Raw genomic sequence first — 22,856 nt, forward strand, 5'->3', positions numbered from 1 at the left:
AAGTGTGAATAGACCACACCGCCACGCTACAGATCTCCTGAGGCTACAGTAACTGACACTCTGCCTAGGAAGTAGCCTGAGCCCTAGTAGAATGAGCTCTGAGACCCAAAGACACCTGACGCCCTTGGGCTACGTATGCCGCGCAAATGGCTTCCTTAATCCAAGATATGGTCGCCTTTGATGCTTTGTCCCCCTTCTTTGGGCCACCAAAGAGAAAGCCCTCTAGAGCCAAGCATACCAGATCCACGAACCACAGACGACGTGGCCACTCCGGCGCCACCAAAATCACCCTTCCTGGGTGCCGCTCTATGCGATGGAGAAGCCGACCTATGAGGGGCCAGGGCGGGAAGGCATACAGCAGAATCCCTATGGGCCAAGGACACACGAGAGCATCTATGCCCACCAAGCCCTTTTCTCAGCAATGGCTGAAAATACTGTTTTTGCGTTCGCCTGCGTTGCCATCAGATCCAGCTGAGGAGTTCCCCATCTGGCGCAAATGAGATTCCACGCCTTGAGAGATAGTTCCCATTCCCCTGGGTCTAGTTGCTGACGGCTGAGATAATCGGCTTGCACATTCTCTATTCCCGCAACATGGGATGCTGCAATGCCCTCGAGATGGTACTCCGCCCAGGTGAACAGAAGACGTGCCTCCAATGCTACGCGGGACTTCAAGTCCTGCCTTGCCGGTTGATGTAGGCCACCGTTGTCGCATTGTACGAGAAGACTCGCACCATTCTGGGAAGAAACGCCTGCAGGGCCAGACATACAGCCCTGGTCTCGAGCCAGTTTATGGACCAGGATCTTTCCATCGCCGACCAGAGCCCTTGGGCGGACCTGACTGCACACACTGCTCCCCAACCTGAGAGGCTGGCATCGGTGGAGATTATCAGCCAATTCGGAGTGTCCAAATCCACCCCCCATTTCAGATTGTCCAGTGACAGCCACCATGACAGACTGGCTCTGGATTCCGGAAGTAGAGGCATTGGTAGATGGAATTGCTACAACATCGGGCTCCAGCGAGACAAAAGCGCACTCTGTAAAGGTCTTAAGTGAGCGAACGCCCAAGGAACCAAGTCCAAGGTTGAAGCCATGGAGCCCAGGACCTGAAGATGATTCCACACTGTGGGATTGTTTCTTCGAAGAAGGGAATGTATTTGTTCCTGAAACTTTCCTATTCGGTCCGCCGCTAGAAACACTTTGCCCAGCAAGGTATCGAATTGTGCTCAGAGATAAATCAACTTCTGAGCGGGTTCCAAGTGATTCTTCTGCACATTGATTACCCAACCTAGGGATCGCATTGTGAATATCACCATATGCACTGATCTCTCGCAGTCCTCCCGAGACTTTGGGCGAATCAACCAGTCGTCCAGGTACGGGTGGGACCAAGATTCCCTCCTGAAGAAGGAAGGCCGCCACCACCACCATCACCTTGTTGAACGTGCGAGGAAGCTGTTGCGAGACCAAATGGGAGGGCTCAAAATTGGAAGTGTCGTCCCAAGACCTTGAACCGCAGAAACCTCTGGTGATTCAGCCGGATCAGAATGTGTAGATATGCCTCCGTGAGGTCCAGAGAAGCGAGAAACTCACCTTTTCGAACCGTGGCCAACACTGTCCTCAGGGTTTCCATATGAAAGTGAGGTACCCGAAGGCAAGGGTTCACCTTCTGCAGATCGAGAATGGGCTGAAACGTGCCCTCCTTCTTGGGGACCACAAAGTACCAACCTCGTCCCTGTTGAGCCTCCAGAACTGGGACAATAGCTTTGAGCTCGAAAAGTTGTTGTAGAGTAACCCAGACCACCTCTCACTTGACATTTGAGGCCACTCGGGACTCCACAAAAACCTCCCGGACCGGGCGCGAGAACTCCAGTGCATATCCATCTTTGATCACTTCTAAGACCCAGCGGTCTGATGTAATTCTTGCTCATTTCATGTAAAAGTTGGATAATCTGCCTCAGACAGCTTCGACGATGGAATGAGTTCTCGTGGCTTCATTGGGGGTTTTTATTACTTCCTGCATCAAGATGTCCCAAATTGCTTCCGGGCCGGCGACTCCCTTGAAAGGACTGCTGGCGCCCCGAAGCAGGTTTAGAAGCAGGAGGTGCGGAGTATGTACCCGCTCTGAAGCAGCAAGAGTCCCGAAACCTAGCTCGAGGAGGGAAGACTTTCTTAGAAGATCTTTCATCTTCCGGCAACTGATTGCCCTTGGATTCGGCAAGAAGCTTTACTAGCTGATCCAGATCCTCCCCAAACAAGAGCTTGCCCTTAAAGGGTAGATTACAAAGCTGGGACTTGGGAAGACAAATCCACCCCCAATTTCGCAGCCAGAGGAGATGCCGCGCTGACACCAAGGACACCATACCTCTCGCAGAGGTCCTCACCAGATCATACAAAGCATCTGCAACATAAGCGATGCCTGCTTCTAGGTGGGTGGACTGCAGAGCCCCACTGTCGCCTATACCGGCCCCGGCAGCCATCTTCTGGACCCAACACAGACAGGCCCCCTAAATGAGGCTAGCGCAAACTGCTGCCCGAAGGCTTAGCGCGGCAACCTCGAATGCTCGCTTCAACTGGATCTCCAGCTTGCGGTCCTGCATATCCTTAAGGGAAGCCGCCCCAGCAACCAGGATAGTTGTCTTTTTCGTGATTGCAGAGACCGCAGCGTCCACCTTTGGAATCTTCAGTAAATCCAAAACAGACGATAATGGGTACAGTTTCACCATAGCTCTGCCCACCTTCAAGCTGGAATCAGGAGTCTTCCACTCCTGGGTCACTAGTTTGCGAACCTTCTTAGGCAGAGGAAAGCAAAATTGCTTACCTTGTAATAGGTGTTATCCCAGGACAGCAGGATGTAGTCCTCACATATGGGTGACATCAGTAACGGAGCCCTAGTGCGGGAAAAACTTCTGTCAAAGTTTCTAGAAACTTTTGACTGGCAGCCTGAGGCTACTGAGCATGCCCGGCATGCCATGTTATTCTCTGCCACAGGGGTCTCACTTCAGTCTCGTGTGTAGCAATAAGCTTTAGCAAAAATAAGATAATAATAAAAGGTATGAGGCCCAACTCCTGATTGAACTAGGGAATATTTTGTATTACAGTTAATAATATGCAATTTTATGCAAAATTAAATTTCAATTTAATTTTACGTTTAATTCAAGTTTAACATGCTAATTGGCTTAATTTTAATTTAATTTATGAAAATATTTAAAGATTTATTGTTATTGTTCAATGTTCTTTGTAAAAAATGTTCATGTTATGAATGTATTATATGTTATTGTTCAATGTTCTTTGTAAAAAAACCTCGGTCTGACCTCCCAGACCAGGGCAATCTTTTCGTTACATGTAAACCGGACTGATTTGTATTGTATACAGGAATTCCGGTATATAAAAATAAATAAATAAATAAATAAACTCCGCGGGGCGGCGGGTGGGTTTTATGAGGACTACATCCTGCTGTCCTGGGATAACACCTATTACAAGGTAAGCAATTTTGCTTTATCCCAGGACAAGCAGGATGCTAGTCCTCACATATGGGTGATTAGCAAGCTAGAGGCTGAGTCTTTTTTTATGAAGGCAACAGTGATGTGTTGTTGTGGAAATGAGTCAGCCGAAGATCACAGCAGATTGGTTGTAGAAGGAGTTGGGATTAAACTGGAAACAAGTTCTTTAAGACAGATTGTCCATAGGCTGAATCTGGTCGTCCTTGTTTGTCCAGACAGTAATGAGCTGCAAAGGTGTGAAGAGAACTCCATGTTGCTGCTTTACATATGTCAAGGATTGGCACTGAACGATAGTGTGCTACTGAGGCTGACATTGCTCTTACTGAGTGTGCCTTTATTCGCCCTTGGAGAGGAAGGCCTGCTTTTTCACAGCAAAACTGTATGCAATCTGCTAGCCAGTTGGATAGAGTATGTTTTCCCACTGCTTTACCCGGTTTGTTTGGATCATAGGAAACAAAGAGTTGATTGGATTTCCTGTGGGCTGAAGTGCGGTTTAAATAAAAGGACAATGCACGTTTACAGTCCAAGGTGTGTAAGGCCCTTTCTCCTTGGTGAGAATGAGGCCTTGGAAAGAATGTGGGTAAAACTATGGATTGGTTCAAGTGGAATTCCGTAACTACCTTGGGGAGGAATTTTGGATGAGTACCACTCTGTCATGTAGGAACTTTGTATAAGGTTTGAATGTGACAAGTGCTTGTAACTCACTCACTCTCCAAGCTGATGTAATGGCTATGAGGAAGATAGTCTTCCATGTGAGAAATTTAAGGTCACAGGAATCTATGGGTTCGAAAGGAGAACGCATTAGTCCTGTTAAAACCAGATTCAGGTCCCATTCTGTGACTGGAGGCCTAATTGGTGGTTTAAGGTGAGTTAAACCTCTCATAAACCTACTGACAAGAGGTTGTGTGGATATAGGTGCATCTCCCATCTTGTCATGGTAAGCTGAGATTGCACTCAAATGTACTCTTATGGATGAAGTCTGAAGACCAGAGTCTGAAAGATGGTATAGGTAATCTAGTAGAGACGTAGTGGGGCAAGTGAAAGGATCAATAGATTTCTGGCTGCACCACAAAGTAAATCTCTTCCATTTGGAGGAATAATTCTTTCTAGTGGAAGGTTTTCGTGAAGCTATAAGCACTTGAGATATATGGGTTGAAAGATTGAGTGGTTGTAAGATTAAGCTTTCAACATCCAAGCTGTCAGGGATAGGGATTGAAGGTTGGGATGGCGCAACCGACCCTGATTTTGAGTTAAGAGAGTGGGAGCTATTCCCAGGCAAATGGAATCCCTGACCAAGAGATCTAGAAGTGTGGGAAACCATACTTGTCGAGGCCAATATGGGGCTATGAGTATCAAGGTTCCGTTGTCCTGTTGTAGCTTCACTAGGGTTTTGGTTATGAGCGGTATTGGAGGATACGCGTATAAAAGGCCTGAGTTCCAAGGGTGAGCAAAGGCGTCCTTGGCTGGCTGGTTTTTCTGTTTGTGTAGGAAACAGAAGTTGTCCACTTTGTGATTCAGATGTGACGCAAAGAGGTCTATTGTTGGTTGTCCCCAACGTTGGAATATCATGGGCGCTACTGAGGGATCCAGGGCCCATTCGTGTGGTTGGAACTGATGACTGAGTCGGTCTGCCACTATGTTGTGAATGCCTGCCAGATAAGTGGCCTGGAGGAACATTGAGTGTGTCAGGGCCCAGGCCCAAATTTGTGCGGCTTCTTGACAAAGGAGATATGAGCCTGTACCTCCCTGCTTGTTGATTCACCACATGGCTACTATGTTATCCGTTTGGATGAGAACAGTCTTGTGTGAAAGGCAGTCCTTGAACGCATGCAGCGCATAACGTATAGCTTGAAGTTCCAGAAAATTGATTTGAAATACGCTTCGAGTTTTGTCCAAGTACCTTGGGTTTGGAGAGTGTCTGTGTGAGCTCCCCAACCGAAGGTGGATGCATCTGTAGTTAAGTTATCTGTGGGACTGGTTTTTGGAAGGGTAGGCCCTTTTAAATTGTCCTTGTTTGCCCTCCATGGTAGGGATGAACGTAGTTGGTGAGTTACTTGAATTGGATAATGTAATGGTTGAATGGCTTGGATCCATTGTGATCTTAGAGTCCATTGGGTTACTTGCATGGCGAGCCTTGCCATAGGAGTGACATGAACTGTGGAGGCCATGTGGTCTAGTAAGGTGAGAAACTGATGCGCTGTTGCTTGTTTTTGTGAGTAAATTGAGTTTGCCAACAGGGACAGTGTTTCTGCTCGATCTTCGGGTAGAAAGGCCTTTGCAGTGATGGCGTTCAATTATGCTCCTATGAATTGGAGTAAATGAGAAGGAGTAGTGTGGGATTTTTGATAATTGATCAGAAACCCCATTTTGTGAAGTACAGCAATTGTGTGATTTAGAGAAGTTACAGCTCCTTGCTGAGATTGACTTCTGATGAGCCAATCGTCTAGATAAGGGAAGACATGAACACCTTGCTTGTGCAAGTGTCCTGCTATTACTGCCAGACATTTGGTGAATACTCTGGGAGCGGAAGCGAGGCCGAATGGCAGCACTCCGTATTGGAAATGCTGATAGCCTACTGTGAAGCACAGGTACTTGCGATGAGGAGGAAATATTGGAATGTGTGTATAAGCATCTTGATGATCCAGAGAACAAAGCTAATCTCCTTTTTGCAGAAGTGGAAGCATGGTTCCTAGAGAAACCATCCTGAACTTTTCTTTTTTTAAGAATTTGTTGAGATTTCTGAGGTCTAGGATGGGGCGTAGACCTCCGGTTTTCTTTGGAATGAGGAAATACCGGGAATAGAATCCTCTGCCCTTCTGACTCTGTGGCACCAGCTCCACAGCCCTGGCTTTCAGAAGAGCGGATAATTCTGTTTGTAAATGGAGTATGTGATTTTCGGTGAGATGAGAGTACCTCAGTGGAAAATCCTGAGGGAGTGATGTGAAATTGAGGCGATATTCTTGATCTATTATTGAGAGGACCCATTGATCGGATGTTATTGACATCCAATCGTTGTAAAAATTGGATATTCTTCCACCTACTGGTAAGGTGGATTGGGGATTGGAGTATAGGCCCTGTTCCCTGGATTGAATTTCAAAAACCAGAGGCAGGTCCTGTTTGAGGAGCTGGTTGGGGCCTAGCTGACCTTTGCTGTCTCTGTTGAGGTCTTTGTTGAGACCTAGGAGGCCTTGGTCTAGATGTAGGAGGATAGTATCTCCTTGGCCTGTAGAATGGACGTTTTGTCTCCCTACGTGGGGGTCTGCGGCTTTTATGTGTTGCAGAATCATGAGGGAGAGTTCATAGTTGCTTCAGGGTTTCTGAGTGCTCTCGTAACTGAGCAACAGCGTCCTGCACTTTGGTACCAAACAAATTATCTCCCTGGCAGAGAAGGTCAACAAGTTTGTCCTGGATCTCTGGCCTTAAATCAGAGGCCTTGAGCCAGGCCCACCTCCTGGCATTAATGCCCGATGCAGCTATTCTTTAAGATGTTTCAAAGGCATCGTAGGCAGCTCTGACCTCGTGCTTCCCTGCTTCTAAACCTTTCTGAATAATATTTTTTTTTTTTCAATTTAAGTTTTATTGAACTTGAATACATAAAGAAGAACAGCATGGAACCATACATCAACAACAAGATTCAAGTCATTTTACGAAGAGCCCCCAATCCCAATCCCCAACCCCCCTCCCTACTCCCCCCCCAAAACGACAGCTGTAATCGAAAGTGCACTATCATAGAAAGACCACCAAGACATACAATAGAACAGTGAGGTGTAAAATAGCTAGTACTGTGGAATACAATAGTTAACAGGTGAATACAAATAGTACATCAAGCAAAGGAAGCAATGAGGCAAACAACAGTTCGCTACACTCTAAAAATCAGGTATAGTGGTGTATGCAAGTCGCTGAGGTCTTAAAATCCCGTAAGTCCCACAAATCTAAAGAGAAGGCCAGGAGCCAGGAGTTAAAGTTGTGAGATATAGGCCAGAAAAGGTTGCCATATCTTCCGGTAAGTGGTAGGTCTGTGATATCTGTCTGCGGTAAGGGCTGCCAAAGTACAAATGGAATGTAGTTTCGTCGTTACCTCAGAAACCAGGGGTAAAATTGGCGATTTCCACCGAAAAGCTATAGATAGGCGTGCCGCTATGAAAAACTGCGAGCTAAATTTTTTCTGAAATTTGTTTAGGGTGGGTGGCAACATATTCAGTAGCGCAGCTTCAGCTAGTAAGGGCACCTGTACCCCTTGTATATCTGCTAGTAAAGCAAACATCGCTGCCCAGAATGGTTGAATCTGTGGACAGGACCACCAGATATGTATATAAGTACCTGTATCTACACCACATCTCCAACACAAGGCTGAAACCCCCGTATACATTTTATGGAGTCTTGTGGGAGGGAGGTACCAGCGGAAGATCATTTTGTAACAGTTCTCCTGTAGCCGAGCAGAGATAGAGCAGTGACGAGCAAGAAGGAGAGCTTCCTCCCAACCCTTCTGGCTAAACCGTTGACCCAGATCTCGTTCCCAGTGTTGACGATAGGCACAAGTAGCCTGTTCAGGGGGAAAAAAGAGTTGGTATAATTTAGATATAGCCCCTGTTAAGGCCTCCCCTTTAAGAATATAAGCTTCCATTAAGGATCTGCCCGGTCTAAGAGAACCGCCACGCAGAATACTTCGTATAAAATGAGATATTTGTTCATATAGGAGGAAATCACGGTGGTCCAAATTGTACAGAGCAAAGAAGCGGTCCCTTGGAATAAGGGCACCCTGTTGGAGGAAATGACCCACAGTAGTGATTCCTCGCCCAGACCAATGGTTCATGCGAGGAGATTGGAATCCAGCTACTAGCTGTTGGTTATGACAAAGCGAAGTGAGATAAAAATACTGATGATTGCCCACTATCATTGACTTAGTTTGGGCCCAAATTCTTAAGGTAACCCCCAACGAGGAAGGTATGTGGGCTAAAGGTCGCCAGGTACCTCTAGGCTGCCAGAACAATGTCGCAATAGCTACCGAACCCACAAATCCCTGCTCCACCTGGACCCATTGTTTAGGGGTCCCCATTTGAGAAAGGTCAAGCATCGCCCGTAACTGAGCGGCAGAGTAATACCATTTTAAATTTGGGACCGCCAAGCCCCCCTGATTCTTTGGCAAGAACAAAACCGACCTAGCAACCCGAGGGGGCCTGCGCCGCCAAATAAAGTCAAAGACTTTCTTTTGCCAATTTCGGAGCGTGATGGACGAAATAAACACCGGTAGTGCCGCAAAAAAATATAAAAATTTGGGCAGGACATTCATTTTGATAACAGCAATCCTACCCAGCCAAGAGAAAGGAGCCTTATTCCAGCGGCTTAAGTCAATGGTCAACTTAGTAATCAAGGGCGTATAGTTAAGAGAAAACAATTCAGATAGATTGGAGGATATTAGAATGCCCAGATATTTAATATGGGATTTGGCCCAGCGAAAGGGAAATTGTGATTGTATGGTACCCTGATCTAGGGCAGAAAGATTAATATTTAGTAATTCAGATTTCTCTAAATTGACCCGCAGACCTGCCACCTGGCCAAAGGCAGTGAGTTCTCTCATGACGCCCTCAAGAGAGGTAAGAGGGTGAGTGAGAGTCATCAGTATATCGTCCGCAAATAAGGACAACTTAAATTGTGTATCTCCCACTACCACACCTCTAATGTCTGTGGCGTTGCGGATGTAAGTTGTAAGGGGTTCCAAGTAGAGGGCGAAAAGTAGAGGGGATAGCGGACAGCCCTGTCTTGTGCCTCTACCAATGGCGAAAGGGTTCCCATATCCATTATTAACTTTGACCCTTGCCTGAGGACAGTCGTATAGTCGTTTTATCCAATTAAGAAAATAGGGACCAAAATTCAATTTTTGTAAAGTAGAAAATAAAAAGGGCCAGTGCACCAAATCAAAGGCTTTTTCTGCATCAATAGATAGCAGAACAGCCGGCTCCCCGGAATCCTGTACCCACCACATAAGGTCCAAGACCTTTCTAATATTGTCGGCCGCCATCCTTCGGGGAACAAAACCGACCTGGTCGGAGTGGACTAACTGAGGAAGGTATTTATTAAGCCGAAGTGCTAAGATACGGGCTAAAATCTTTAAATCCACATTTATAAGGGAGATAGGGCGATAGGAGCTACATTGCAAGGGGTCCCTGCCAGGTTTGGCCAATACCGTGATGCCGGCAACATTAGCCTGTGGGTCAATAACTCCACCTTCGCGGAGCGCATTGAAGTATTCGGTTAAGGGCGCTACTAGTGCAGGTAAACACTTTTTATAATAGGCCCCGGTAAGGCCATCTAGCCCTGGAGATTTGCCCGATTTCAGGGATTTAATTACTTCCTCCACCTCCATCTCGGAAATAGGCAGGTCTAAAAGTTGTTGGGATTCCTCCGATAAACCAGGGAGATGGATTTCTGCCAGGTAGCAGGCAATATCATTGGAAGAGATAGCCCCAGCCGTACTATAGAGCCCTTCATAGAAACGAGAGAAGGCCTCCCTAATTCCTGCGGTGTCTGTATGAAAAACGCCATCCGCAGCGGCAATCTTTGAAATATGATTTTGGGTCACCTTTACTTTCAACTGCCGTGCTAACAATTTGCCCGCTTTGTCCCCCCCCTCGTAGTAGGATTGTTTGGTGATATCCAGAGCATGTAATACTTGCTTATTATCCAATCGCTGGAGCTTAGATTTAAGTCCCAGCAATTTCTGATAACAAGGCTGGGATTGGGTACGCATATGTTCCCCAGAAAGCACGCCAATCCGTTGCATAAGATCCTCCCTTTCTTGCAATCGTTGTCTCTTACACTCAGCAGCCCTACCGATAAAGAGGCCTCGGGCCACCGCCTTAGAACAATCCCACAAGACCCCGGATGAGATATCCGGGGTCGCGTTATTGGCAAAATATTCTTGAAGCTGCGAGTCTAAGTACTTAACAAAGGTAGCATCCGACAACAGGGATTCATTTAATTTCCAGAAGCGGGCTCCAGTATCCCTCTGGCCCAGGTCCACAATTAGGCTAATAGGGGCGTGATCTGACCAAGTAATTGGCTCTATATCAGCGCTGCGCACCTGATTGCTCACTCCCCTGTCCACCAAAAAATAATCAATACGGGAGTAGCTGGTATGCGGGTGTGAATAAAAAGTATATGTGCGGGAGTGTGGGTACCTTTCCCTCCAAACATCTATTAATTGCCAATCCTCCCGTAAACCCTGAAGTTGTACCTTGGTGGATCTCGGAGGCCTATGTTGGGGTAAAGAATTATCTAATGCCCCGTTTAGAGTAAAATTAAAATCCCCCCCCAAGATTAAGGCACCGTCAGCATGAGACAAAAGCAAAGCCCTCAAGGACTGAAAAAATGTGGATTGTTCCTTGTTCGGAGCATATAGGGACAGCAGAGTATAGATCTGGTCCTTTATCCGTATTTTCAGGAGAACATATCGTCCCCCAGGATCTTCCACCCTGTCAAGTAAATCAAATACCAAGAGGGAAGAGAATAAAATTCCTGTCCCTGTGTATTTGTATTGAGAACTACTAGCGGCGGCATACACACAAGGAAACTCCCTACAACCCAGTAAATGGGTGTGGCTGCGCTTTAAATGAGTTTCCTGTATGAAGGCAATGTCCGCCTTCAGGCGAATCAGTTCTTTCCTAAGTAAAAACCGTTTCCTATAGGTATTTAGGCCCTTCACATTTAGCGATACTATGACAGCCATGTTGGTGTTAAGGGAAAAGCCTCATGAGAGCGACCGAGTCCGCGCCCACAGGGCATCAGGACGCACAGGACATACCAAAAGACCCTTCTTGCATAGAGGCCTGCCCCAGTGCCCACAAGTATGAGATTGATTTTTGCACCACTTACAGTCAATGGTAGGTGATCAGAGTATTGCTGTCGAAAATCCCCCTGACCGTCTAAGAGATTCGCCATGGCAATACGAATCCCGATAGTGGGGTAACCAGGAGTACAGCTCACAGCCCCAACCCTCCCCCCCCCCCCCAAGCAAAAATAACCACAATGATAGCATTAGAACAGCAAATAACCAAACTTTATAATTAGAAGATAATGCAAACTAGAGTCCCCAGCAGCCTCATCAGTCTGTGAAGAAACAGGTAGATCAATCAACTGAACAAACAACTGATACCCATCAGGAGTGCAGCCCCTCTCAGCCCAGTCCTTCAGGCACAGTAGCAGATTGAGAGCGCTGTCTGCGCAATCTACCTTTGCCCTGTCCCGGGCGCTGCCATCTTGGAACTGGCGCTGGTGTGGCTCTAGAAGGGTGTATTTTGGGTGCAGAAAATGGCGTCTCAAGGCCTGCTTGTTGAAAACAATCCACGGCGTCAGCCATCGTCTTTATCCTGTAGGAGATTCCTTTCCTCTGGAAAATGAGGGCGAAAGGAAACGCCCACCGGTATCTGATTTCCTCCGAGCGTAAGGCTGCAGTAACTTCTCTCAACTGGAACCGTTTTTGAAGTGTAGAGGAGGCTAAATCATTATAAATGCTGAATTCTAAGTTCTGCCATTTTAGCTGCGGTTGCTCCCTAGCCGCTTTGAGAATTTCTTCTTTGACACGGTAGTGATGGAATTTGACTATAATGTCCCGGCTTTGATTGTCTTTGCGGGGCCCCAGGGCCCTATGCGCTCTTTCAAGATCTATGACTGCGGGAGAGCTATTATTCCTCTCCAAGGAACCAGGCGAAGAGGCTAAAATATGCTGGCAAAGCGCTTTAGTAGTGGCCATGCAGTCCTGAAAAGCTTCCGTTTCCGGGATGCCGCGAATGCGGAGGTTGGCTCTTCTTGAGCGGTTTTCAAGATCCTCTAACTTTTCGGAGAGGATCTCGACATCCGTGGATAGCTGGGTTTGGTGTTTAGCAAGTTTATCGATATGTATACTCTGCCCCTCCACTCGGATATCGAGGTCATCGACCCGGTGGCCAAGCGTGTTTAAATCGTCCCGCACGTTGGTAATAGATTCGAGGATTTCAGCTTTGTGGGTCTTAAGGTCCTCCCTGAGCGCGATAAACCAATTTCGCATCTCAGAACGTGTTGCTAAATCTAGCTGACCCGTGTCTCCCGGGATTGCTTCAGACCGCGCGTCCAGCTCCGGCTCCATCAAAATGGCCGCAGACTCCGGTGCCGACTCGGCCTGGTCGTCACCATCCGGCAGCAAGTCCCCAGCGACTTTACTAAAAGCAAACTGTTTTAAGTCCAAAGTTTTTTTGCGGGTCGTCATCCCGGGGGAATCCCACACCGGAATCACTAAAAATTGCTCGCAGTGGGGCAGGTTGCGCAATGCTATTTGCCGTATGAAGCTTGAGGGGAGGGAGAGCGAAGCGATCAGGCGGCCATTTCGCTGCGCCGCTCTCTAGCGCCCCCTGAATAATATTTTGTGCTGCCTCTTGATGTTGTGCAGGCAGGGATGGTACAAATTCCTCAATCTGTTTCCAGAGATTTCTTTGGTGTTGGGTCATGTAAAGGTGGTATGCTGAAATTTTAGAGTTCAGCATTGCTCCTTGATATATTTTTCGACCCATCTGATCTAAGAACCTATTATCCCTTTCCTAGAGGAATTGATGCATGGGTCCTTGTCCTCCGAGACCTCTTTTGTGCAGATTCAACTACAACTGAATGGTGAGGTAGTTGAGTCTTCTGATATCCTGGTGCAGGTTGTACGAGATACGTAGAATCTACCCTTTTGTTTACTGCAGGAGTTGTGCAGGGATGCTCCCAGATACGCTGTTGGAGCTGCAGAAGCACTCCATGGATGGGAATAGCCAGATTGTGCTTAGGGGGATCTACAAACTGTAGTATTTCCAGGGTCTGTTGTGTCTCATCCTTTTCAGCTTGTAATTGGAATGGTATAGACTCTGCCATTTCCTGTTTAAATGATGAAAAAGAGAGGTCTTCTGGAGGTCACTGCTTTCTGGACTGAGGTGGTGAAGGATCGGACATAAAGTCCTCTGATGAGGGCTCAGATGCAGTGTCAGACCAAGTATCATAAGTTGGAGTTTGGTATGGAGCAGGTGTAGTCTTTTGAGGTGGGGGTACACCAGAAGGTCCCTGCAGTGGGTCAGGTGAAATTTCCTGTTCATTCTCCTCCTGCAATGGATTGGTAGGCAAGGAAGCCAACAGCCCCTGGTATCTCTTAGTGAGGAGGCAATGCAGTGCTGCTTCTGAACTATCAGTTTCAGGGACTGCAGTTGAAGGTTTTGGCATTGAATGCTTAAACTTTCCCGATGACATGTGCATCAATGTGGATGGTTTTTGGAGAGGAGGTATGGATGGTGCCATTGTGAAAAGAGACATCGACTGTGTAGTAGATGGCATGGTCGATGTAAGAAAAGAAAACATCGAGATAGGAATTGTCGATGCAACGATGAATGGTATCGATGATATTGGTCCCGATGGAATCGGGAGCATCGAGAGAGGCGTAGGCACCGATGGTTCTGATGAGATTAATGCCTGAGAAGGCTCTGTCATCGATGGCATCGGCGATACCACCGGCATCAGCGATACCACAGGCATCGGCGTAACTGTCGGCATCGGCTGTGAAGCCGGTATCGATGAAACCTCCATCATCGGCGTTGCGGCCGGCATCGACATAGGTGTCGGCATTGGCGATTGTGCCGGAACTTGTTCCTTTAAGGCCTCAGTGACAATTTGTCTAATAAGTGTAGTCAAATCCGGTATCGATGTCTATGACGCTATTGATGGAACCGAGGAGACAGAAGTTGATGGAACCAAGGTCGATTTTTGTCGTTTAGCTAGCGGTTCCTCTGGCGGAGGAAGCGACGGGGACACCGTGGAACGGTACCGTCGATGCTTATGCTTGGGTCTCGACTCAGTTACTGACCTTGTCAATGATGTGGAGGGTGCTGGTGAAGAGGCATCGCCGGAACCCTCCGGGCGTCGTTTTTTGATAAGAATTTTCTTTGTGACTCCCACTGGTGATGATTTTGTGGAAGTCGAGGGAGAAGGCACCGATTGAATTTGAAAAAGTTGTGCCATTTTTTCTTGCCTGAGTTTTCTGCCTTTCGGAGTCATCTCTTGGCATTTTTGACAAGAAGAGATTTCATGTTGTTCTCCGAGGCACCGAACACATTCCAAATGGGGATCTGTTATGGACATTGTGCGGTTACAGGCTGGGCATTTTTTGAAGCCCGAGGCCATGTTTGCATCGACGGCCATCGATGGAAAGTTGAGAGAAACATATGAAAATGTAAAGTCAAAAAAAGACTTTTTCTGTCACTGTCCGGTGACAATCAAAGTTAGACCCCAAATGGGGAAAAAAATTTGAGAATATCAGTGACTTTTTTAGTCAAAGTTGTGAGAGAACTCACAGGGCTCCTATGTCCGCGATGTCGATGGCAGCGCGTAAAAATGAAGACTGAAGTGAGACCCCTGAGGCAGAGAATATCATGGCATGCCGGGCATTCTCAGTAGCCTCAGGCTGCCAGTCAAAAGTTTCTAGAAACTTTGACAGAAGTTTTTCCCGCACTAAGGCTCCGTTACTGACGTCACCCATATGTGAGGACTAGCATCCTGCTTGTCCTGGGATGAAAGATGTTGTGGGACCCCTAATGCCGTAGAGGACTGGATTGACGCCCTCATTGTCAGACTCTTCTTGAGAAACCTTAAGTCCCAGAACTTCAAGGACCTGGAGAATAAGGGGTCTTAACTCATCCCGCTTGAATGCACCACGCTGGGGTCATGCCCCTCCGCAGGAGAGTCATCGGGCTCATCAGGATCATTAGTATCCACATCAGCCGGATCCGCGGCCTGCAGCCCCCTACTACCCCAGAAGCCGGCGTCGCCCCAGACCCCGGGATCGGATCTCGCGTACCCTGGGGAGAATCCCCTGTGGGGTGAGCCTGATCAGGGAGGCGCTGACGAGGGTCCGTACCACAACCTCTTTTCTCAGGTGGGTCCGAACCTGCCTCCAGGAGACCGAGCCGCTTTACCGTCGAGCGTTTCCTTGCCAGGAAAGCCTGGTGCATAAGGAGGACAAATTCTGGGGAAAACCCCTCCAGGTCACCCTCTCCAACTGGAGAGTCGGCTGGTGTGATATCATCAGTTCCCCCGGTGAGGTCTTCCCTCACCGGGGCTAGAAAAGGCAGAGAATCCTCTTCCCATGAAGCCGAAGGCGAGACGTTCCCTCCCCGAGTGAGGCAAGAAGTCCTGAAGAGCCCTCTAACCCCAGGGAACACGCTGTGCATAAGGAGGCTGCATCTAATGCCTGGCCGCATGGCCCACACGCACGACAGGCCTGCAATTCTGTTTTCGGTCCCATCCGCAGCAGCGCGCCGATAGTATGAAGTGAAATGTAAAAGGGCACGAATAAAAAAAGAAACGCTCAGAGCCGCGACGGAGAAAATTTCAGTGAGGCAGGATCAGAAAAAAACCAAACTTTTCATGCTGCGGGCTAAAAGACTACCGTGCCGCGGAAAAGCAGCCTGTCTATAGTGAAAATGCAAGGCCCCCCAGTAGGGAAGCGGTGAGTAAACAAGGCACACGGAGAAAAACTCACCCTTGCCCTCAGCAAATGACCTAGAGGCCCAGGAGCTGAGGGGAACACTGCTGACAGCTTTCCTGGTTGGCCTTAAAAGACCCGGTCCCTCCTGCACCTATCCTTACCTCAGCACTGAAGACTGTCAGTCAGCCACAGTGAAAACATTTTTTTTTTTTTAATTAAACTTTACCAAGACACAGAGAAAAGCTGTTGCAGGAGACAAGGGAGCAGCTGTAGCAGAGACGGTGGTGAGTAGCCAGGAGCCCCTGGTCTTCAGACACCGAACTGTGGCGGGCGAAACCCTGACAGGAATATCCAATTCCCCAGACGCCCGGCTTCTACTGAGGGATGGCCCACGAAGGCGCCTAACACCTCAGGAAGCGACTGTAAACCAAAAAATTAAATTCAAACTAAATAAAAAAGATAACTAAAGACTGCAGGTGTGCATCTGTACCACCCACTGGAGTCAGAGAAATACAAGAAAATTATTACTTACCTGCTAATTTTCGTTCCTGTAGTACCATGGATCAGTCCAGACAGTGGGTTATGTCCCCAGTCCAGCAGATGGAGTCAGCACAAGCTTTGAGGGGGCGTATCCATATATACTACTACCCCCCTCTGCAGGAGTTCAGTATCGAGTATATCAAAGCCAGAGTAGAAACCCCCGAAGGATCAAGTTTGTGGAAACAGATAATGAAAACAATTGTAACCGCAACAAGTAACTGCAAACATCCTACCAACTTGTAGGGAGCTGTGAAAAACAGCGAAAAGAAACGACTGTGAAGACAGAACACTGCGAGCAAGAAGTAGCACAGAGCTGAGCAGGATCAAGAACCCAAACGCGGTGGGCGTCTGGACTGATCCATGGTACTACAGGAACGAAAATTAGCAGGTAAGTAATAATTTTCTTTTCCCTGTACGTACCTGGATCAGTCCAGACAGTGGGATGTACCCAAGCTTCCCTAAATCGGGTGGGGTCCTGCGAGGCCTGCTCGGAGAACCTGCTCGCCAAAGTGTCCAGAGACCGAAGAGGCGAGGTGCAGACGATAGTGCCTCGAGAACATGTGTAACGATTTCCAGGTGGCTGCCCTACAAATTTCCTGCGAGGATACCGAGCGAACCTCCGCCCAGGAAGCCGCCTGAGAACGTGTAGAATGCGCTACGATTCCGGGTGGGGGAGTCCGACCCGCCCCAATGTAGGAAGCAGCAAAGCCGGCCTTCAGCCATCTGGCAATGGTAGTCTTCGAGGCCTGAGACCCCTTCTTAGGACCGGCCCAGAGTACGAAGAGATGGTCAGAGGTCCGGAACTCATTTGTAGCCTCCAGATAGAGGCGCAGAGTGCGCTTGACATTCAAGAGACGGAGAGACTTCGGCTCTGAGGAAGAGAAGGACGGCAACTCCACCGTCTGGTTCACATGGAATGCAGAAGCCACCTTCGGAAGGAAGGAGGGAACGGTGCGAAGCGAAACTCCAGAGTCGGAGAAACGGAGATAGGGCTATCTACACGACAGAGCCTGCAGCTCCGAGATGCGTCGAGCGGAACAGATGGCCACAAGAAATACAGTCTTGAGAGTGAGATCCTTTATCGTTGCGCTGCGCAGCGGCTCGAACGGTGGTCCCGACAGGGAGCGAAGCACAAGGTTAAGACTCCAGGAGGGACAAGGGTCCCGTAACGGAGGACGCATATGCTTGACACCCTTGAGAAAACGAGCAATGTCAGGATACTGTAGAAGAGAGACCCCATCGCTCAACAGCGAACCAAGGGCGGCCACCTGAACCCGTAGTGAATTATAGGCGAGCCCTTTTTCCACCCCCGCCTGTAGAAACTGAAGGATCTGAGGTACAGAAGTCTTAGCGGGTCTCGTGGCCTGGCTGGTACACCACAGCTTGAACACCTTCCAGACTCGAACATAGGCCGCCGACGTCGATGTCTTTCGTGCCCGCAATAGCGTGGATACTACCGCCTCCGGGTAGCCCCGACGCCGGAGGCGGCACCTCTCAAAAGCCAGGCCGCAAGACAGAAGAGTTCTGCCTGCTCGAAAAATACCGGGCCCTGATGTAGGAGCTGGGGGAGGTGCCCCAGCCTGATTGGCCCGTCGATCACCAGCTGTAGCAGGTCCGCAAACCAGGGTCGCCTGGGCCATTCTGGGGCGACGAAAACCACGGTCCCCTGATGGCTTTCTATTCTGCGGAGCATCCTGCCCACCAGGGGCCATGGTGGAAAAGCGTAGAGCAGAAGATGTGGCGGCCACGGGAGGACCAGGGCATCCACTCCCTCCGCGCCGCGCTCTCTCCGGCGACTGAAGAAGCGTGGAGCCTTGGCGTTGAGAGCGGACGCCATCAGATCCAAGTGGGGGGCCCCCCACCGATGGACGAGAAGTTGCATCGCTTTGTCGGAGAGAGACCACTCTCCGGGGTCCAGCAGTTGACGACTGAGGAAGTCCGCCTGGACGTTGTCCACACCGGTGATGTGCGAGGCCGCTAGCCGGACGAGATGACGCTCCGCCCATTGCATCAGCAGCGCCGCCTCGAGCGCGACCTGCGGGCTGCGCGTGCCTCCTTGTCGGTTGATGTAGGCCACGGTGGTAGCGTTGTCCGATAGGATTCTGACTTCCCGGTTCCGAAGAAGCGGGAGGAAATGTCACAGAGCTAGCCGGACCGCTCTGGTATCCAGACGGTTGATTGACCACTTCGCCTCCACCGTGGACCACGTCCCCTGCGTGGCGCTTCGATCGCAGACTGCACCCCAGCCTGCTAGACTGGCATCGGTGGTCACCACCACCCAATTTGGCAGATCGAGGGACACGCCACGGGCCAGGTTCGGCGGATCCAACCACCAGCCCAGACTGTCCCAGGCATTCTGCGGGAGCGGGAGAATCATCTGGTAGTCCTGCGATACTGGTTTCCAACGGGAGAGGAGCGCCCACTGTAAGGTCCTGAGGTGCGCGGTGGACCCCATCACTCCCAGGAGTTGCAGGTAGTCCCAGGAGGTGGGCTCTGGTAACGCAGAGAACCGTCGTGTGTGATCCCGCAAGGATTGAGCTTTGTCCTGGCGCAGAAAAACTTTGCCCAGTAGGGTGTCGAAGGTCGCCCCCAAAAAAACCCAAGCGTTGCGAGGGCATGAGGGAGCTCTTGGAGAAGTTCACTACCCATCCCAGGGAATGTAGAAACCGTACTACTCGAGTCACCGCTGAGCGTCCATGATCGAATGACTTCGCCCGGAGGAGCCAATCGTCCAGATAAGGATCAACCAGGATGCCCTCCTTCCGGAGAGCTGCCGCCATGACTACCATGATCTTGGTGAAGGTGCGCGACGCCGTCGCCAATCCGAACGGGAGAGCCGTGAACTGAAAATGCTGGTCCAGAATTTTGAAACGAAGGAAACGGTGGTGGTCCGGGCGGATGGGAATGTGCAGGTAGGCCTCCGTTAAGTCCAGGGAGGCGAGGAACTCCCCCCGCTGCACCGCCGCAATCACTGACCGGAGCGTTTCCATGCGGAACCGAACGACTCGAAGGGATTTGTTGACTTCCTTGAGGTCTAGGATAGGCCGGAAGGAACCGTCCTTCTTTGGTACGACGAAATAGATGGAATAGTGGCCCGAGCCCACCTCTCCGAAGGGCACGGGCGCAACAGCGCCTATCTCCCGGAGTCTGTCCAGAGTCAGCTGCACCGCTCCTCTCTTGAGGTCCGAGCCACAGGGGGAAAAGATGAACCTTCCCTGCGGGGGGCGGACAAATTCCAATGCGTAGCCGTGTTTTATGGTATCCAGAACCCACTGGTCCGAGGTGATCTGTGCCCACTCCGCGTAGAAATACGTTAGTCGGTCCCCAATCCTGGGGACAGGGGAGTGGGCGAGACTGGCATCATTGTGAAGACTTGGTATAGGGGTTCCCGGTTCCGGGAGTAGTGCGTGCGGGCCGACGCCCGCGAAAGGAGCGCGACCAGGGCTGAGACCTGGGGGCGGATGACCGGAAGCCCGCCAGTCTGTATCCCCTGTAGAGCCGTTGCGCTCTGGCTCTGGTCCGAGAAGAAGAAAATGCTCTGGATGGTCGAAACCTATCCTCCGGCAGCCGATGAACAGCGTTCTCCCCCAGGGACTTGATGATCTGGTCCAAATCCTCCCCGAAGAGGAACTTGCCCCTGAAGGGAAGAGAGCCCAGACTCGACTTAGAGGACGTATCAGCCGCCCAATTGCGTAGCCACAGTAGTCGTCGTGCTGCCACTACCGAAACCATGGATCTTGCGAGGACCCGAAAAAGGTCGTACGAGGCGTCCGCCCCATACGCCACTGCGGCTTCTAGCTGATCTGCCTGGGCAGCCTCATCGGACGGCAGGTTCTGAGACGTGAGGAGTTGTTGCACCCAAAGGAGACTAGCCCGCTGGGCAAGCGAACTGCACATCACCGCCCGCATACCCAGAGCGGAGACCTCGAAAACCCGCTTAAGGAAAACTTCCTGTGTGTCCGCAACGCCGCACCTCCCGTCACTGGGATAGTCGTCCTCTTCGTGACCACCGACACTGCGGAGTCCACCTTTGGGACCTTGATGAGGTCCAGAAAATCTTCGGGGAGCGGGTACAGCTTTTCCATAGCCCGGCTGCTCTTCAGGGAGGCCTCCGGGGTGTCCCATTCCCTGGTGAGAAGTTGTAAAAACAAGTCATGAATGGGAAAAGCCCGAGCCCTCGGCCGGAGTGCCGCCAGGAGAGGATCTCCCTTCCTTGAAGAAGTGACGACAGCGGGAGCTACTGGGGCAGGCGGGTCTGGTGGCGGGTCCAAATCTAATTCTTGGATGATCTGCGGGATGAGGTCGTCCAGCTCTTCCCTCTGGAAGAGGCGTAGGGTACGCGGATCATCCCCCTCCTGCGTGCCGTCCCCTTGTCCCCCGTCCGGGAGGTCAAGTCCATGTCCCGCTGGGTCTGGCACCGCCCCCACTGCCGCGGGCGTGGATCGGACCCGGGTAGGAAGGCGGGAGGCCCCCACTCCCGGAGGGTCGGGGGGGGGGGGGCCGGCGTCGAGGGTGACATCCGAGGGATCTTAGGAGGGGGGGGGTCCCACAGGTGCTTCCAGCCCCTGCAGATAAGCGGTATGCATGAGCAGGATAAACTCCGGAGAGAACCCCGGCCTGCTCGGGTGCGCTTCGGGGGCGGCGTGGTTCCTGCTCCCTGGCTCTGGGTGCTTGGTTCCTGCACCAAAATCGGGGGAACACCCCCGCTGGTAGAGTCCTCCAGGGATCCGTTCTCCCTCGTGGCCTCCAGGGATCCGTTCCCCCTCGTGGCCTGCGCCTCAGGGCGCTCAGAATGTAAAATGGCCGCCGTTCCCGCCAAAAATGGCGGAGTGGCCGGCCCGCGCCGCCCGGGCAAAAAAGAGAAATCAGTCAGGGACTGTGAGGTACCTTCCCCCCCCGGGAAGGCATTGTGCACAGATGCCCTCCCGGGAAATCTGGGACCCCGGGTCTCCGCAGGCCGCACAGCGGGACGGCCGCGGCATCGGGATCGCTGTAGGAGAAAAGAAAAAGCCACGGGGGGGGGGGGGGGGGGGGGGGGCCACACGCACAAAAGCGCCGCTGCGGGGGGGCCCGGTCGGCCCGCACTGCCCGCTGTCCGAAAATAGAGGAGGGTGCCGCGGGGGGGCCTTCCCGGCCACACGACCCGCCCCAGACATCTTTCCCTAAATGGCTCAGCAGCCCATGAGGAGCTGTAAAATGGCCGCGGGTGAGGGAGTAAAGAGCGAAGAGGCCGGGTCCACCGGCTTTCGCGGGCACCGGGGGCTGAGCTGTGAAGGAAAAAAAAAAACTACAAAGGAAAACCAAACTTACCCCTGGCTGCAACGAGAAATAAACAGCAAGGCCGCAGAGAAGAGACAAGGAAGATAAGCCACTCCCCAGAAGTTGAAAGAACTCTGCCTTAAGTTTAAAAAAAAAAAAAAAAAAAAAAAAAAGTAATACAAACTTGATACAAACTTGATCCACAGAAAAAGACAACAACATGCCATAATCAAGCAAGAAAGTGAAGAAAAAGGAAAAGGAGGGGAAGCCTGATTCCCCTACTCGCATCTGCTGGAGTCAGAAGATACTGAACTCCTGCAGAGGGGGGTAGTAGTATATATGGATACGCCCCCTCAAAGCTTGTGCTGACTCCATCTGCTGGACTGGGGACATAACCCACTGTCTGGACTGATCCAGGTACGTACAGGGAATGAGTAATTGCAGGTGGCACTCTTGATATGTAGCAGTGCCCAAATTTCTAATTGTTCTCTGACTCCACCTGCTGGTAAGGATACACAACCCACTTTTCTGGACTGATCTGGGTATGTTCAGGAAGATAGAGGTGTTTAAAATCATGAGAGGTCTAGAATGGGTAGATGTGAATCGGTTATTTACTCTTTCAGATAATAGAAAGACTAAGGGGCATTTCATGAAGTTAGCATGGCACATGTAAAACTAATCAGAGAAAGTTCTTTTTCACTCAATGCACAATTAAACTCTGGAATTTGTTGCCAGAGGATGTGATTAGTGCAGTTAGTATAGCTGTGTTTAAAAAAGGATTGGATAATTCTTAGAGGAGAAGTCCATTACCTGCTATTAAGTTCACTTAGAGAATAGCCACTGCTATTAGCAATGGTAACATGGAATAGACTTAGTTTTTGGGTACTTGCCAGGTTCTTATGGCCTGGATTGGCCACTGTTGGAAAAAGGATGCTGGGCTTGATGGACCCTTGGTCTGACCCAGCATGGCATGTTCTTATGATTCTTCTCTTTTTCTGCCAAACACAACTCAAAAATTGTTCCAAATATATACCACTAAGATACACGAGCTCATCCCTTTTTCCTGCCACCCCAGTTAC

General features: G+C 50.2%; 1 protein-coding gene across 1 annotated transcript in view; it reads right to left on the reverse strand.

The window, feature by feature from the left end:
* The window catches only part of SNRNP200 (small nuclear ribonucleoprotein U5 subunit 200), a 915,618-nt gene that overhangs the window by 216,683 nt on the left and 676,079 nt on the right, over window positions 1–22,856 (reverse strand). The gene's annotated exons all lie outside the window — the stretch shown is intronic.

This window comes from Rhinatrema bivittatum, chromosome 5 (assembly GCF_901001135.1).
Source record: "Rhinatrema bivittatum chromosome 5, aRhiBiv1.1, whole genome shotgun sequence".
NCBI classification, from domain to species: Eukaryota; Metazoa; Chordata; class Amphibia; order Gymnophiona; family Rhinatrematidae; genus Rhinatrema; species Rhinatrema bivittatum.